General features: G+C 39.4%; 1 protein-coding gene and 1 pseudogene across 12 annotated transcripts in view; both read left to right on the top strand.

The window, feature by feature from the left end:
- The window catches only part of TRIM9 (tripartite motif containing 9), a 118,967-nt gene that overhangs the window by 36,412 nt on the left and 63,483 nt on the right, over positions 1–19,072 (top strand). The gene's annotated exons all lie outside the window — the stretch shown is intronic.
- LOC109565030 (GTP-binding protein Rheb pseudogene) lies at positions 16,228–17,319 on the top strand (annotated as a pseudogene).

Genomic DNA, 19,072 nt, shown 5'->3' with positions numbered 1-19,072 from the left:
TGCCCTCTGAAGGCTAGCTCACTGTGCCCATGTGAGGTGACATTTTCAAACTGCCAGGAAAATGTTGGACTCATTTGTTTAATGTCAAGTCTTTTACATGAGATTATGAGATCTGAGATCTGGAGTGTAGTATATCTGGTGCTGGGGATTATTCAAAGATATATTTGCTTATTTTGTTTTGTTTTTAGAAATTCAGTTTTGGATTAGTAGTACCATTGCAAACTATGCATTTGTATAGAATAAATGTATTATGTGATAGACCAAGGGCTAACACAAAAAATTTTATTTTAAAATGTTGAAACCAAATAAATATCAATTAATGTTTTTCATTCCATTATATAATAAAGATTCACTGACTAAAAACTAATTTCTGATCTGATTAGAGAGGTTTAATACTCTGAAATATTCTAATTTTTCAGCTGGATCAGGGATTATGAATGCATAGGCATTATTTTGTCCCATTGTAAAAGTTTCCTGTTTCATGTCTGTAATAAATAGAAGTGAGCAAAACGTCAGAGACATAAAGTGGAATGCAGAGTAATGAAATTGGTTTCTGGACATATTTATCTGAATTTATACACCCTAATGAAGGTTGTCCCCTGTGGCAGAGGAGTGCATAATTAAATTTTTCAGTCTTGTCTAAAGTTGTTTTATTAATAACAATTGAATAAGTCTCATAAATTTATATATCTAGTAAAATATAAATATTATAATCTTCAAATGTGTACAAGTTATAGTCATGGATTCTAAGATGTACATTGTATTAGCTGCCTATTCCTGCCATAAAAAAATATGCAAAGTTTATGAATTGAACCATCACAGATTTATTGCCTGCTACAATTCTGTGGGTTAGAAATCCAATACAGATCTCTCCCACCTAAAACCAAGGTGTCAGCAGGGTTGCATTCCCTATGGAGGCTCTAGAGGAGAATCTATTTTCTTGCCTTTTCTAACCTCTAGAGGCCACCACACTGCTTGACTTAATGTCCCTTTCTCCTTTCTCAAAACAACCTTGCTCCCCTCTGACAATTCTTCTGAGGTCACATCTCCCTCTGACTCTTCTGCCTCTGTCTTTGTGATTATAATCCAGAATAATCTCCCCATCTTCTGATTAACAACGTTAATTCCATCTGCATGTATTCATCTATATGAATACCTAACATATTCATATATGAATCAGGATGCAGACATGCTTGGGGGCCATTATTCTGCCTACCACACACATTTTTCCATTTCCTCAATCAAGATATGACTTATAATCAATGCCATTAAAAAAAAACAAAACTGCTGCATAGTTTAACTGGCAATGCTTTTCTTCCTTCTTGGAACATAAAATGACGGTGCTTCCTAGCATTGATGACATTTAAACCTAATGGAATAACTTAAGGTAACTTCAAAGTAATAAGCCAAATGAATACAGTCTCTTCTGTGTGAGTCGTAGATCATACTCTCAAAATGATGTCAAAATTATTTCTAAAGAAAGATTAACTAACTCTGAGATGCTCCCTGAACTTCAATTACTAAATTTTAAGATAATGAATTTTTATAATTCAGGTTGAATCACGAATTATTAGAGAAATGCAAATCAAAACTGAAATGAGCTATCACCTCACACCAGCCAGAATGGCTATCATCAAAAAATCCATAAACAATAAATACTGAAGAGGGTGTGGAGAGAAGGGACCCCTCCTACACTGTTGGTGAGAGTGTAAATTTGTACAGCCACTATGGAGAACAGTATGGAGGTTCTTTTAAAAACTAGAAATAGAGCTACCATATGACCCTGCAACCCCACTCTTGGGCGTGTAAATCCAGAGATAAACATGATCCAAAAGGATCCATGCCCCCCAGTGTTAACTGCAGCATTGTTTACAATAGCCAAGACATGGAAGCAACCTAAAAACCCACTGACAGAGGACTGGATAAAGATGTGGTATCTATACACAATGGAATATTACTCAGCTGTTTAAAAAATGAAATACTGCCATTTGTAGCAACATGGATGGACCTAGAGATTGTCACACTGAGTGAAGTAAGACAGAAGGAGAAATATCATGTGACATCCCTTATATGTGTAATCTAAGAAGAAATGATACAAACTTACAGAACAGAGAGAAACTCACAGACTTAAGAGAACAAACTTATGGTTGCCTGTACACACTGATCTATATTTTTTCTTCTTTATTTTTTGAATTGTGAACGTATGATAACACATTTACAGGAGACTTGGAAAATACAGACCTTACTATATATTACAATTATTTTTTTAAGTAAATTATTTTTAGTTGGCATTTCAACATCAAACTCTCATAGATTAATAGAATGAACAGACAGAAAAGTAGAAGGATATAGTAGACCTTAAAAGCACTGTGGACCAATTCAACATAATGAAGAATTATACAGTTTTCACAAAACAGCAGGATACAAATTCTATTCAAGTTCCCATAAACTATAAATCCAGGGGAACATATCCAGGGACATAAAACAAGGTACAGAAATTTCATAGTCTAAAGGTATTGAAATCGTGCAGGGTCTGTTCTCTTATCACCGTAGAATTATATTAGAAATCAATATCAAAAGATATTTGGAAATAACCTACATATTCAAGTACAATGTGTCATTTACCAAGAGAGATCTTTGACTTAGTCATTGAAAGCCTCAATGAAGTCAAAAGACTGAAAAAACACAGATGATTGTACAGAAGAAAGCATTTAAATAAGAAATTAATACCTAAATAAGAAATATTAATAATATAATAGATACCATAAAACCCCATATATTTGGAAATTAAATGTCCACTTTTAAATGATGGTACACTGCTATATTTAAAATGGATAACAAACAAGGACCTACTCAATGTTACATGGCAGCCTGGATGGGAGGGGATTTGGGGGAAGAATGGATACATGTATGGCTGAGTCTTTGCTGTTCACCTGAAACTATCACAACATTGTTAATCAGCTATACCCCAATACAAACTACGAAGTTTTTTAATTAAATTAAAATTTTTAAAACTCCTTGAAAAAAAAAAATGAAATAAAATTCAAGTTGACCACTCATCTATCTTTAGAGATCATGGCTGACTAAATTGACAGCTTCCTTTATTAAAGATTTTAAAACAACAGACCCTTGTAGATTCAGCTTTGCCCATAAATATTAGTCTTTATCTTTGGGTGATAATCTATAACCCCTCTCATCCCTAAGAATACTTGTTTTGATCAATTTTGCAGTTGAGCTTGTTTGTCTGAAACACTCCCGAAGAGTGTACACTACGAACTACAGATTATGTCAAATGAACTTTACTGCATTTTCACTGAAGCTTCATACTCTATTGTCATTGTGCACAGGGCATTGCTTCTCATCAATAAGAGCCCCCCACCACACACACACACACACACACACACACACACACACACACCTCCATAAAGACTAAGCTCTTTAAAAGATATTACCAGAAAGAAACAGAGGATTCCCCTCAGGACTTTGGGAAGAAATGGGCTTGACAACTTGACTCACCTTGGAGCCCTTAAGAGTCTGATAAATACTGTGCTGCTGCTGCTAAGTCGCTTCAGTCATGTCCAACTCTGTGCTACCCAGAGACGGCAGCCCACCAGGCTCCCCCAACCCTGGGATTCTCCAGGCAGGAACACTGGAGTGGGTTGCCATTTCCTTCTCCAATGCATGAAAGTGAAAAGTGAAAGTGAAGTCGCTCAGTCATGTCTGACTGTTAGCGACCCCATGGACTGCAGCCTACCAGGCTCCTCCATCCACGGGATTTTCCAGGCAACAGTACTGGAGTGGGGTGCCATTGCCTTCCCCGATAAATACTGTGAGAATACCTAAAATAAAGTTCATCTTAATATCATTAATAAAACATTTCATACATATGCAATAACAGTGCTTTGTGCAAAATATTTTTCAAGATTCTTTTCAATTCTGAGTTTTTTGTTGGTTTGTTTAGTCTACAGATAAATGACAAGTTCTCTCCATCAGTGTCAGGGAGAAGTTAGGGGTTTATTGTTGCTGTTGTTTAATCGCTAAGTCGTGTCAGTCTTTTTGTGACGCCATGGACTGTAGACTGCCAGACTCCCCTGTCCATGAGACTCTCTAGGCAGGAATACTGGAGTGGATTCCCATTTCCTTCTCCAGGGGATCTTCTTAACCCAGGGATCAAATCCACATCTCCTACTTTGGCAGTGGATTCTTTACATCTGACCCATCAGGGAAGCCCATGGCGTTTATATTGTGCACTAATAACGTGATGTGTGTGTTTAAGTCACTCAGTTGTGACTGACTCTCTGCGACCCTTTGGACAGTAGCCCACCAGGCTCCTCTGTCCATGGGATTTTTCAGGCAAGAATACTGGAATGGGTTGCCATTTCCTCCTCTGGGGGATCTTCCTGACCAAGGGATTGAACCTACATCTCCTACGTCTCTTGCAATGCAGCCGGATTCTTTACCGGCTGAGCCATCAGGGAAAGTGAAAGTCGCTCAGTCACCTCCAACTCTTTGTGACCCTATGGACTAAACAGTCCATGGAATTCTCCAGGCCAGAATACTGGAGTGATTAGCCTTTCCCTTCTCCATGGGATCTTCCCAACCCAGGGATCGAACCCAGGTCTCCTGCATTGCAGGTGGATTCTTTACCAGGTGAGCTACAAGGGAACCCCAAGAATACTGGAGCGGGTAGCCTATCCCTTCTCCAGTGGATCTTCCAGACCCAGGAATCAAACTGGGGTCTCCTGCATTGCAGGTAGATAATAAAGTGATGTGACTGCCAAACCCTAACTCTCAAAACTTAGAGATTTATAGCCAATGATGTCTGTATCTGGAAGCAAAAATGAGGGTTGAAGAGGAATCTGCTTAAGTAATAGACTCTGAGTGCATAGTGACAGTAGCTAAACTGAATTAGAGAATCTTGGCAACCTCTGTGCCTACATCAAAACTCTACTTTGAAAACAAGGACTCATATCAATTTAAGAGTGATGAGATGTCAGATTGTGCTGCTTCAGGTAACAGAATCACTGTCTCCTTCCCATTCAAAATCAAACCCATAGGGATTAAACACAAATTAAATGTTGCTAATAACAACGATAGCTAAAACACTAAGGGACTGGGCTGTTGATCAAATTTAATTCCCCTGAGAAGAGGAATTCCAGCAGACACACAACAGGGTGTAAAAAAGGTTTTAAAGAGTCTTTATTAACTAAAAAGCAATTCTTAATCTTTCTTATAAACCTTGGCCCTTTTGTTATTTGCAAAGGGTCTCCTCAAGTGTTAGAAAGTTGGCAATTTGCTTTACAACATTTATAGGTCTTTTTTCCACCTAATGATTTGGAGGAAATATATGCTGAGAGAATTAATTTAATGACAAGCCAGATAAGGTATTAGTAGAATTCAGTAGCTGGATCATTGTGCCTGTTGTATAATAAGTATGGATTGTTTGATTGCTCCATCTTTTCTTCAGCGATCCTACATTTACACTTCACTAAAGTCCAAATTTAGTATGATTTAGCTATTTGCACTATACTCCTCTGCCAATTACACCCACACTGGCAAGTTAGGTGACTGCATCTTTTCCTGGGTGTTTTGTGTAAGAATCTCAACCTCGATGTGCAGCAGAGGCCTGCCAGGTAAGTCCTGCCTGCCTTCACCTCACCCACGCCAAATTCTTCTTCACTACTTGCTCCAGAGCAGTGGTTTGGCTAAATCGCAGCTCCTCTGAGTGGCACTGAGGAGGCCACGGAGGGAAGGAATGTGAGTAATGGAGAGAAAGGAAAGGAGCAACAGCAAGGGAGAGGGACATTAAGGAGAAACTGAGTAAGAGAGATGAGGTGAAGAGGTAGGAAGAAGGAGAAAAGATAGATATAATGTTCAGAGACAAAGAGGGTTTCCTGTAGTTATCTGGTTATGATAATAGTTATTGAAACTTGTAAATCAGAGCCTATCATTTCCTTACTAAAAACTCTCCAATGACTTTCCATCAGGCTTAGAACTAAATCCAGGCTCTTTATGATGACCTACAAAGCCCTACATGATCTAGCCCTTAGTGACACCCCTTAGTGACTAAAAACAATTCATCATCTCTTGCAGTTTCTATGGGTCAGGAATCAGGAGTGGCTTGGCTTGGTGATTCTGGCTCAGGGTCTCTCGTGAGGTTGCAGTCACATGTTAACTGATGTCAAAGTCATCTGAAGGCTTGTGCAGGTTTGGAGAATGCTATCCCAGGAGGCTTACTCATATGGCTGGTTGTTTGCAGGAAGCCTCTCAGCATCAGCTTCTCAAAGTGGTCTGGGCTTCCTCACAGCCTGGCAGGTGAGTTCCTATGGTGATTATCCATGGAGAGAGCAAGGGAGGAAAGGGGAGAGAGAGAGAGAGAGATTGGAAACCACACAGAAGGAAGCTTTATCCTCTTTATGACCTAGCCTTGGAAGGTATATAAGTTCCCTCTGTCATACTCCAGTGACTAGGACAATCCCAAGACCCTCTCCAACCTAAGGAGAGTGAACATAGACCACTTCCCTTGTTGGGTCACGCTGTTAGAAGTACATCTAGGAAGACAAATAGATAGATATGGCCATCTTTGGAAAATACAGTCTTCCGTGGGGAGGATTTCCTGTGGTTATAATAACTATTTTATGTAATTGATAAATCAGGTAATATCAATTTGTCTAATGGCTTTCCATCAGTTACTTTCAAGAATTCCTTACTTTTAAAGCCTTATGTGACCAAGCCCTTCCCTGTGAACCCCTCTTCGACCCCCACACTCATCCTTTTTGCCACTTCTCAAACCTACTAAGCACATTCCCTCTGCATGAATCAGTTTTCTCCGAGATAGTCACCTGATTTGCTTTCGTGTTTTATTCAGGTTTCTACTGAAAGGGCACCTTCTGAGAAAGGCTCTCCCTGTGAGTCCTCACTGCTTGCCCATGGACAAACTCACTTTCTCTCTGTCCTCGCTACCTCACTTTGTTTTTCTTCAAGGCTCTTGTCACCACCTGACATCATGGGTAGAGAGATAGATGGGTAGCTGGGTGGATGGATAGATGGGTAGAAAGAGATGGAGACCATCAACTCAGTTCAGTTAAGTTGCTCAGTCGTGTCCGACTCTTTGGGACCCCATGGACTGCAGCATGCCAGGCCTTCCTATCCATCACCAACTCCCGGAGTTTACCCAAACTCATCTCCATTGAGTCGGTGATGCCATCCAGCCATCTCATCCTCTGTCCTCCCCTTCTCCTCTCACCCTCAATCTTTCCCAGCATCAGGGTCTTTTCAAATGAGTTAGCTCTTCACATCAGGTGGCCAAAGTATTGGAGTTTCACCTCCAACATCAGTCCTTCCAATGAACACCCAGGACTGATCTCCTTTAGGCTGGACTGGTTGGATCTCCTTGCAGTCCAAGGGACTCTCAAGAGTCTTCTCCAACATCACAGTTGAAAAGCATCATTTCTTCAGCACTAAACTTTCTTTGCAGTCCAACTCTCACATCCATACACGACCACCAGAAAAACCATAGCCTTGACTAGACGGACCGTATATATAATGTCATATATTAGATACAGATATAGAGCTTTGTTCTTTTGCTCTCAGCAGTATATGAATTCTATGAGGGCAGTAACTCATTTTGTTCACCAGCTGTCTCCAATAGACAGAACAGTGTCTACCCTAGAGTAAGTGCTACTCTGTGTATGTGTGTGTTGAATGAGCAAAACACACACATGAATGAAAAAAACAAAGGGATATTACCTCTTCCTGAAGGCCATTCCCAAGTTGTTCTGACCAGTGTTGGCAGCACTGTAATGAGCGTGTCTGGGAGAATTAGGAAGGGCAGGACTCCACAACATGTATACCTGCTAACTGCTAAGTCACAGTGAGACCCAGTATAATCAATCTTTTCAATCTTGATGAAAGAATAAGAAAAGCCTATCATAGTACTTAGCTAAACTACGTAGAGTTTGGTGTGACTTGTGAATTCAAGAGTCCAGCCCAGCCCTTCTTTGCCTTTGTTGGTTGATGGTGCCAAAATCAATAATCCTTGAGGCTTTCTGAAATAGTGGAGCATTGCCTTAATGATGATATATCAAACAGTTAAAACTTAAGGGTAAATAGGATTCTGTAATGGATTTAAAATAATTTTTTTTTTTTTTTTTTGGCTATGCTGGTCTGCCGGGTCTACTGTCATTGCAGCGCAGGGGCTTCTTACTGCAGTGGCTCCTCTTGTCGCAGAGCTCAGGCTCTCGCATGCGTAAGCGTCAGTTGTTGCAGCGCGCAGGCTTGGTAGTTGTGGCTGGCGAGTCCCAGTGCGCAGGCCCGGAAGTTGTTGCCCATGGGCCTGGTTGCCTCATGGCATGTGGGATTTTCATGGACCAGGGATTGACCCCGTATCCCCTGAATTGGCAGGCAGATTCTCAACCACTGGACCACCAGGGAAATCTTATAATGCATTTTAAAGGACAGCTTGCCTTACATATTACTGGGTTCAAGAGAAATTGTACTGCTAGGGAGATGAGACTTCAGAACTTTTCTGAAAGCCAGCAGAATAAAATCAAGAAATGCCTATGCTTACTCATTTAAGAAATTTAGCAACAACATGAGCAGTGATAGCTCTGCTTCTACAGAAAGCAGAGAAAAAACATCAAGACATCTCTGGAACACGTCTCCTAACTGCTGTGCTACAGCCATGCTGAGCAACTCACAGTTCCCAATCAAACCAGGCCGTCTTACCCCTCCACAGCCCTGCTTGCTGGGAATGCTACACTCTTGAGCTTTTACCTCCTGGTGCTCTCTTAACCCACACCTGCCACAGGAGAACCAAGCGCTGCATTCTGTTAAGTCCATGGTACACCGCTCACAGCACCATAACATTTTTTGGCATTCATGTAAGTTTGCATGCCTGCCCCCTGTCCTAGGGGCTACCCTGGTGGCTCAGCTGGCAAAGAATCCACCTGCAATGAGGGAGACCTGGGTTCGATCCCTGGGTTGGGAAGATCCCCTGGAGAAGGGACTGGCTACCAACTCCAGTATTCTGGCCTGGAGAATTCCATGGACTATATAGTCAGTCCATGGGGTTGCAAAGACTCGGACACAACTGAGTGACTTTCACTTCACTTCACTGCCACTATCCTAGATCACCAGCTTCTCCAGGGAAGAGTCTGGGGTCATGTTGGTGTTTGTGTCCTTACTAACTAACCAATGACCTTGACATAGGACACACTGAATAGAAGGATTTGATGGATGGACAGGCAGACAGACAAATGTGTGAACTGTCTTATCAGTGCTCTGTTGAGAAGATCGCTTAAAAATATGGGGGAAGACACACTCAGCACCCCGCTGTGATTCTCACTGGGGAAGAGCACTGGTGACTCTCTTCCTGGGCTGTCACACTGCACATGACCCCTGTCTGTAAAGTCTGTGAGCTGAGAATTCTCAGGACAGGCGTGCTATCCAACCTGACCTCTGCAGTCAGACATTCACACGGCAGGGACAGCCTATGTGATGATCCTTCCGTAAGCTGCCAGACATCCAGTTGAACCCTGAAAAGCTCTTAATGTGCAATGACTGGGGAATCCAACTTGGCAGAGCTAGATATTCACTGTGCTAATATTATGAAATGACAGTTCCCTCCCTCTTCCAAATCTCCCTCAAGGATCTCCCTGTGGCCCACTCTAACTGGACGTCCAGGGAAGGGAATTCTAGAGAATGTCATTCTACCTTCCTTGACACATTTCAGAGCCACCACCTCTTCTCAGTTTCATTCTACAAGCAGAGAACTGAAAAGCAGTCATAGAAGTAGTTGGAGTTCTATTAATTCTGTATGCACATCTAATAAAAACAGATAAAAGGTATAAATCTTAATATTTGCTTTCCTGCCCAAATTTCGCATAAAACTGCTATAGATGGAATTGGCCAAGAGAGCTTATGAGTTAACAAGCGTTTCAGCATGGCCCCAGATGGTCTGGTGTTTTGATTCTAGCTTGTTCTCTATCTTTTCTCCACAAAGCTTTACCTTTCTCTTCTCTCCATTGGCCCCACCATTCTCTGCCTTCCCCTCTTGGATACCCCTGCCATCAGTTTGATGTCTCTGCTGTGCTCTGCCCATGAAACCACATTTTCTTTCTTTCTTTCTTTCTTTTTTTTTTTTTGAGACCACATTTTCTACTCCCTCTGATTTCTTTCTTCCCCAATACCTCTCCTCTCTCCATACTTAAATCTATTAGCCATCAGCATACTGGATTTCTGTCATTTTAAATATATAACTGGAAATAGGCAGAAGATGATATTCTATATAGAAGACATTAAGAGGACAATTCCCATAAAACTGATTTTTTATGGGACATTCTGTAATGACATCTGAATTCTTTCTTTACTGAGACATAAAGAATCTTATCTTCATTAAGTCCTGAGACCAGGTATGTGATATCAATTAAAAGGCAGTGGGTTTGAGTCCCAGCCCATGGGTTCAAGTCCCAAGCTGAGTTCTGGATGGGTTCAAGTCCCACCTGAGGTGTGCAGTCTCAGGCGTGTGTGTGCTTAGTCACTAAGTTGTGTCCAACTCTTTGCGACCCCAAGGACTGCAGCCCACCAAGCTCCTCTGTCCATGGGATTTCCTAGGCAAGAATACTGGAGTGGGTTTCCATGCCCTCCTCCAAGGGATCGTCCCAACTCAGGAATTGAATCTGTATCTCCTGTGTCTCCTGTTTTGCAGGTAGGTTCTTTACCGCTTGAGCCACCTGGGAAATCTTAAGTAATCACATTCTTAGAAATTCAGAGATAGAAACATTATAGGAGATATAATGCATGCATGTTGGGACCTCATATAAGCAAGTTAAGCCATTAACCTTATTAACAATGAGCTAAATGTTTTGTGCCAGGAATATATAGGTGTGATATTTACATAACTTAAGTGGCAGAGGAGGAGGCTAGCCCTGTGTTCACCCTGAGAAGGTTAAGGCCAGGTCTGGAAGAAGCAGGCAGGACTGTAGCAGAGCAGTCTCAGCTCCTGGGAAAGGTTCAAGATGAAGGGACACCAGTTTCTCCATCTGTACCTGCCATAGGAACAGGCCTCCAAAGGCCTCAGAGAGCTGCACTCACCCTAAGGAGGAAGTTGTCCAATGGGAGGGGTGGGAGGAGAGAAATTTTATCCTATAAAGATCATTTCAGGTTTGCCTTTGTGGCCAAGCACATCTGTAAAACTAATGTCAAGGTCCCTTTTGCTCACCAAAATTATTCCCACTTTTCTCAACATTACCAAAAATTTCCTAAACTACAAAGTAGTTCATTTGACAACCAGAAATAAAAAATTTAAAATGGAAATCTTTAGTTTAGATAAAATTTTAATGTGAATGAATTTCAATGAAAGGATAATAGGGTATTTGGCCGATCACTCTTAAGGATCAGACTGGTGTCTGATCCTTCCTGGCTTTCAGAGGAGAAAGGAGAAGTTGTGGCATCAGGGGGTAGGCTAGGGGGACAAAGAAGATACACAACACATTGAGGCAGACTTTACCAGATTTAGCCATCACTGTCTCCTGCTGGGTAGGGACAGTGACAAGGTGGGGCACTGAGGAGTTGCTATAGGATACTTTCAATGGCGTTTGAAAACCAGCCTGCATCACAGGCTGGGGAGAGAGGGGTTGATTAAGCTATCAAATTCTCACTCTGCAGAGGGTTCTCATTGCAGTCTTGAACAATCAGCATCCTTATTCAAAGCCACATACCCATTCCCTCTTCAGTTCTATGCTGAGGACACCACCTCACTCCAACAGAACTTGCTGCTCCAGCAGTAAGTCCCTTTGTTCAGAAGGAAATGTGGCTTAGGGGGCTCAGGAATGAAATTCACTTTGTTAATTATATAGTGCCTCCCCCATGGCTCAGCAGGTAAAGAATCCTCCTGCAACAGGAGACATGAGTTCGATCCCTAGGTCAGGATAGTCCCCTGGAGGAGGAAAATGGCAACCCACTCCAGTATTCTTGGCTGAAAAATCCCTTGGACAGAGGAGTCTGAGGGTCACAAAGAATCAGACAAGACTGAGCGACTAATGAGATTGATAATAATTTTACTTACAAATCAGAATTAACCATTATGATTTGTATAAACGTTATTAGGAAATATGTTTATAAAACCTTATTTGAAACACATAATGTCATGTTAAGTATTGAAATGAAAATTAAAAACCTGAGAATGTTTCTTTATATTTCTAATATATATAATAAGGAATATATTAAGTTATTTTTAATTGATAAAATGATATTACTAAGGGGAAATCACAGTAAAAGAGAAAAGCGTATTCTTAGACAAAAGCAGCACCTGATTTTTAACAGAGAAATAGATAATAAGCAATTAAATCCATATCATACTTAAGAACAGCTCTGGAAATCTCTTCTTTTCAAGGAACTAATAGTTTCTGGGAAAAAGAGGAAAGACATTTGGGGGTGAACACATGTCATTTACTGTGAGGTGCTCTCAAATCTGTTCCCTCTACCTCAGATGAAAACATAATTGAAATTCACAGGAGGGCCAGGCTGTGCAGCCCACACTTGGCGGGTACAGAATGGAGCAAACTGCAGCTCTGAATAGGTTTTTCCGTGCACGTTGCTCTGTCTGTGTGATGCCAGTGGCAGATTCAGCAGTCACCTCACATAACCCACCCTTGCTCACCCAAGCTTTTAACTGCTTTTAACAGGCTTTTCTTTGGAAATGATTGCACAGTTATTTAGTCGTTTATAAAATCAACCAGTTCCCATAGTGAGATTTATTTCTATGGGAGTCAAATCTTAGATTCTAACTAGCAGAGCAAAAATCTGTTGTCATGGAAACCATTCCCATTTCACTAGGCTGGAGCTTCAATTCACTTGCCTGGAGATGGATTGACAAAGATGCCGAGGAAAAGGGTGAAAAGAAATCAGACATGGCTTAAAACTATTTTTCTGAACAGTATCGATGATCACTATTGATTTTACTTTGGATGGAAAATTGACCTATACTGGATCCTAACAAAGTACTTTCCGTACTGGGGGGAAGCAACCAAAGTATGTTTTAGAAGCTATTTAAGATAACCCAAAGAGTTTCTCTCTTGCCAATGACAAGGATCATTTATTAGACCAGTAAGATTGTGTTTTATTTGTTCCAGAATAACTGAAGCCATAGTAGTTATGTTAAGGGTAATTCAATTTCTTTATATTTAAGCTTTATAAGTTAAATGTTAAGACTGTCAGAGAAGTAATATGTGGATTTGTCATCAAAATGAAAGGATTGTGTGCATCTCAAACTCATAGTCAAACCAAGCATGTCTGTTCACAAGTTCTTATTCCTACAAACTTATGGCATCATAAGTTGACCATAAAGAGCATGTGTATTTCAAGCTTTACGGTATTTGTGCCTTCCTAAAAGGACAGAACATTTCTGAGGGTTGGTGGAGATACCAACAGAGATGGTGTAAGCCGTTCCATTTTTTGCTCCATAGCCCGTCATTCCTGCTCCCTCTAAGAAATTACCACATTTCAGATTAGGCACACGTTTCCTCTTAAAGGACCTTCAACCAGACACATCTTTTTATTTTTTACTGAAGTACAGTTGTGTTAATTTGTGCTGTACAGCAAAGTGATTCAATTATACATATATATATATTCCTTTTTACAGTCTTTTCCATTATGATTTATCAGAGGAGCTATCAAAATTTAGTTCCCTGTGCTATACAGTAGGACCTTACTATCAAACCAGATACATCTTTTAAATTAAAGTGGCACCATTGTGAGTGAAATACACACCAGAGTTAGTGGATGCCATGTGACTAGATTTCAGGTGCTGCTGGGTATCTGCAACAGAAGAGAAGTGACAACATGGTCAGAGGCAAGGCTGAGAGATGACAGTCTTCATCCAAGGCAGCAACAGCTCCCAATATTGAGTGAAATATTTTTAGTAGTCAGTTATAAGATTCTTGAGGATTTGACAGGTGTCTATTTAAATTCAGAGATTCAGTTGAAAAACAAATAAGGTCATCTGAAAAAAAACTAAATTTTTTTTAGGAAAAAAAATGTTATCCCACATCATGGGGTCTTAGTAAACAGATTAATTATATACAAGAAGTATTTATCCTTTGGGAAAAAATTCATTTTAAAATAAAAAGTATAAAATATCTCCAGTAAAATATACAAACCTTAAATTTATAGCTCAATGAATTTTTTATATTTATTTATATTTATAAATTTTACACCTATTAATATATATGTGTGTGTGTGTATATATCTAGCACCCAGATCAAGATATAAAACATAGTCTTCCCTCAGAGAATTTCACAAAACACTTCTCCAATCTTCCTACCTACCAAGGTCACCATTTTCCTGACTTCCATCATCATAGATTAGTTCTTTCTGTTCTTGAACTTTGCATAAATAACAATATGTATCTTTTTGTCTCACTTCTTTAAATCAACATAATGTTTTAAAACTCATTTATGTTTCATGTATATCATTAGCTTGAATATTCATTGCTAAGCAGTGTTCTATTGTATGAATATACAGAATTTATTTATCCATGTTACTGTTGATAGACATTTGGGCAGTTTCCAACTTGAGGCTGTTATAAATAAAGCTGCTATGAACATTTTTATCGAAGTTTTTTGTGGACATATGCTGTCATGTCGGGTAGCTGTATATTTAACTTTCCTGGAAAGCATCGGTTTTCCCAGGTGGTTTTGCCATTGTAACTCTCACTAGCATGTGTGAAGCTCCCCTCCTCACCAGCACCTAGTTTTGTCATTCCAGTGGATGTGCAGTGGTCTCTCCTTGTGTGCCCTTTTTTCTAAAGAAGCTTTTTAAAGAAGCTATGTTAATATCTGCCTCAATGTTGTCATGGGGTCCTATGGTCAGAATAAAAATTCAGATACTGTGATTAACATTTCCCAACCTCCCAATGACCCCACTGGGAAATGTAGATTTTCCAAGATAAGTAAAAGTTCAGGGGCGCTGAGACTTCAGGGTACTTATAAACTGATGATCATAACGGGTTGAAGTAGAAAGGTACACCTGATTCTTCTATAGTCACAACTCTCTCATTGACTGTAGCCCAGAAGATCCTCTACTTTTTAGGCCTTGTGTGATTAGGCTGGTTCAGCAAGATAATCCAGAATGATCTCTTAGAATCAAGGTCCTTAATCCTGTCTGCCGAGTTCCTTTTGCCGTGTGAGATAAGATAACCCAGGTTTCAAGGATTTGGGTGTGGACATTCAGGGAGCCACGATTCTGCCTACAACATCAAGAAATAGGATTGATATCCACAGATTGAACCAGCTCACCTGGAATCTGGTGCCTGAGCCCTGCTCTCAGTGACACTACGAGGTACAGGTAATCCCCTGGAGTGAACATTCCCCAATGCTGCTCAGTGGTATAGATGACACAGGGTGGCTTTTATTCCTCCCAAAGGGTCACAAAGGCTGAGGAGTAGATGGAATGCCATCAGGTGTATTTGTTTACCAGTAACATTTAAAGAAAACTTGTGACTTCAACCTCATTTATAGGTTTGCTTAGCTTAGCTATTCTTTGATGTTGTACCAAAAAAAAAAAAAAAAAAAAAAACCTTTTAAAAAGAGATAGAGACTGCTGTATCCTCCCGTGCAACTCGTAATACTAGCGAAAAAAGACACTGAAATTGAATGTTCAGAACATAAGAACAGCTGCCCAAGCCATCCTTATATAAGCACTTACGTGCAAAAAAAGCCTTTTCTTTCTTTTATGGTCTGGCCACCACTGTGACTTACCTTTGAAAGTGTATTAGAGATGGAAAAGATTCTATTCTGGGTCTAGGAGGTCAGAATAGGGAGAAGGGAAAAAATGTTGCTGGTTTTCCAAGTTCCATCTAAGAATAATATTTCTAGTAGGAACCTTGTTAAAACGAGTATTATTAGGGTTTCCTACCTCTTCCAAATAATCATATTTTTAAATGTAATATATTTTCATAAACTGTGTCTCCTTAATATCTATATAATTTATAAATTCAGTTTCAATTATCAGTTTCATCCAAGGGGTTTTAGAATGGCATTTCTTAATTTTATGAGAGATACATTAAGCGAAGCATTTGGGGGACTGTAGTAGGAAAGGTGAATCAAAGTTATTAGTTAATTTTGACTCAGTAATGGACAAATATAGGTTGACATGTGATGACAAGATGGGAAGGTAACATGGAAAAGCACAGCAAACCATCCAAAGTAATTGGTGAGTGGGATTAAGATATTAAAAGAAGCCCCGCCCCTGGATGCCGCTGTGCCCCGGCGCGGCCGCCGCCGATCGCAGCGCAGGAGCCGCCGCCGCCGCGGTTGATGTGGTTGACCCGGGGCTGAGGAGGCCGCTAAGATGCCGCAGTCCAAGTCCCGGAAGATCGCGATCCTGGGCTACCGGTCTGTGGGGAAATCCTCGTTGACGATTCAGTATGTTGAAGGCCAATTTGTTGACTCCTACGATCCAACCATAGAAAATACTTTCACAAAATTGATCACAGTAAATGGACAGGAGTATCATCTTCAACTTGTGGACACAGCTGGGCAGGATGAATATTCCATCTTTCCTCAGACATACTCCATAGATATTAATGGCTATATTCTTGTGTATTCTGTTACATCAATCAAAAGCTTTGAAGTGATCAAAGTTATCCATGGCAAATTGTTGGATATGGTGGGGAAAGTACAGATACCTATTATGTTGGTTGGGAATAAGAAAGACCTACATATGGAAAGGGTGATTAGTTATGAAGAAGGGAAAGCGTTAGCAGAGTCTTGGAACGCAGCGTTTTTGGAATCATCTGCTAAAGAAAATCAGACTGCTGTTGATGTTTTTAGAAGGATAATTTTGGAGGCAGAAAAAATCGATGGGGCCCCTTCACAAGGAAAGTCTTCCTGCTCGGTGATGTGATTCTCCTGCAGAACCGGGGATGCTGGGGCCCAGTCCCGCCTAGGGAAGCCAACTGCCCGTCATCCTTTACGATAAACTGCTTCGTTTCTCTTCTGTTAACCTGAAAGATTTCATTTGGGTCAGAGATTCTCCCTCACCCCTTCCTTTCAGATTATGTTCAACTCTGACTCTGTCCAAATGAGTTCACTTCCATTTTCAAATTTTGAGCAATCATATTTTCAATTTATATATTGTATTTCTTAATAATATTATGACCAAGAATTTTATCGCATTAATTTTTCAGTGTAGTTTGTTGTTTAAAATAATGTAATCATTCAAATGATACATATTGTTACACTACTATTAACTAGGCTTCAATATATCAGTGTTTATTTCATTGTGTTAAATGTATACTTGTAAATAAAATAGCTGCAAACCTTAAAAAAAAAAAAGATATTAAAAGAAATGTGATAAAGCCACAAATTTTTTAAAAAGGAAAAATAGATTATAACAAACAGAAATATAAATAATGTTGGTGGAATAAAGCCAACTATATCAATGAATACAATAAATGTAAATAGCTCAAATTCCCCAATGACAGTGAAAAAAAAATCAGATTGAGTTAAAAACAAATATAGTTTTGAAATAAAAGAAGAGCAAAGTTGTATGAGAGAGAGAGGAGGGTATAAATATAGCAATATCAGATGAAATGGAATTCAAGATCAAAAGAACTAAGTGAAACATAGAAGGATAAGCTCTAATGTTAAAAGGTATAAATATTGTTTAACAAACAACAGAGCCACAAATACAGAAAGCAATACTAAAGGAGAATGGGATCAAAGACAATCTTTGCAGGAAATTTGATTACTTGTTTGTTTTAGAATATTGTAAGTCAAGTAGACAAATAACAAAAATTTAGGATATCTGAATAATGCAATTAACAAGTTAAATTGTGTTTACAAATATGTTGCAAATTTTTATATTATACATATCATTTTTGTATTATATATATTCTCTCCCACAAAAAGAGAATATATTCTTCTCTTATGCTCATTGCCTGTTTATCAGAAGCTATCATGTACTTGTATCTGTCCACAAAATAATAATTATACATGTAAAACAGTAGAGATCTTATGAATCAGACATTCTGACCATAATCTACTCAAGTTATTAATAACAATCTATGATTTCACTTCCTATTCAATGGACCACCTGAATTTTCCAGATCACTGTCCAGTTTTGGATCCCTAAGGCTTTCTGGGTAAGCAAATATGTGCAGTGAGGCCAGCCTTGTGTAGTCATCAGCAGTGGAAAGAAACTAGTTTATGTAATACATACTTAGGTAGCACCCCATAGGTTAGGACCTCTACTAAAGGATTCACAAATAATACCGGTGGGAACTTACACCTTAAGTAGGAAAATATCAATAAGAAGCTTTTTAAGGGAAAAAAAAAAAAAAAAACTCACCCATCCATCCTGGTAATTTTAAAATGCAGATTAAAAAAATGAGATTCCATTATTTGCCTACCAGATTACAAAGGTAAATACAAATGATATATTTGGAGTGAGATATATAGGCAAGAATATCTGCCTATATATCACCTTCAGCAGGAATGTAAGTTAGATGATTATATAAAGGGACATTTTGATAACATGATTTTTAAAACTCTCTAGGAAAGTTTGCAGATCAAGCAGTTTCACTTTTGGAAATGGGGATAATCAAGAATGTATTCACATATTTCCTGTTTGAATTTCATTTAGCCCTTTGCAACAAGATGGAAACAAACTAAGTATGCTAAAATAGGAGATTCTTTAAATAAATTGTGATGTACCTCCACCCTGGGTTATCCTACAGTTTATCAGTGAATAGCACAGATTCTGACTGCAGGCTTCCTAAGTTTGAATCCCTGCTCTGCTTCTTAGCAACTTTATGACATTGGACAATTAACCTCCCTTGCCTTCATTCTCTCACCTATAAAAAATATGAATAATAATAGTATCTACCTTTGCTGGGCTGTTTTGTTAAAAAAGATGAGTTAAGATGTATAAAGCTTTACCTGCCATGTAGTAAATGTTACCAAAGTGTTTTGTATTTTTTAGCGATTAGTGTCAGCAGCAGCTATTAGTCAGATATGCAATAGAGTACTTAGTCAGATGGAAAAATATTTATATCATATTAAATGAAAAG

Source organism: Bos indicus, chromosome 10 (genome assembly GCF_029378745.1).
Source record: "Bos indicus isolate NIAB-ARS_2022 breed Sahiwal x Tharparkar chromosome 10, NIAB-ARS_B.indTharparkar_mat_pri_1.0, whole genome shotgun sequence".
Lineage (NCBI taxonomy): Eukaryota > Metazoa > Chordata > Mammalia > Artiodactyla > Bovidae > Bos > Bos indicus.
This window is presented reverse-complemented; position numbering and strand designations above follow the sequence as displayed.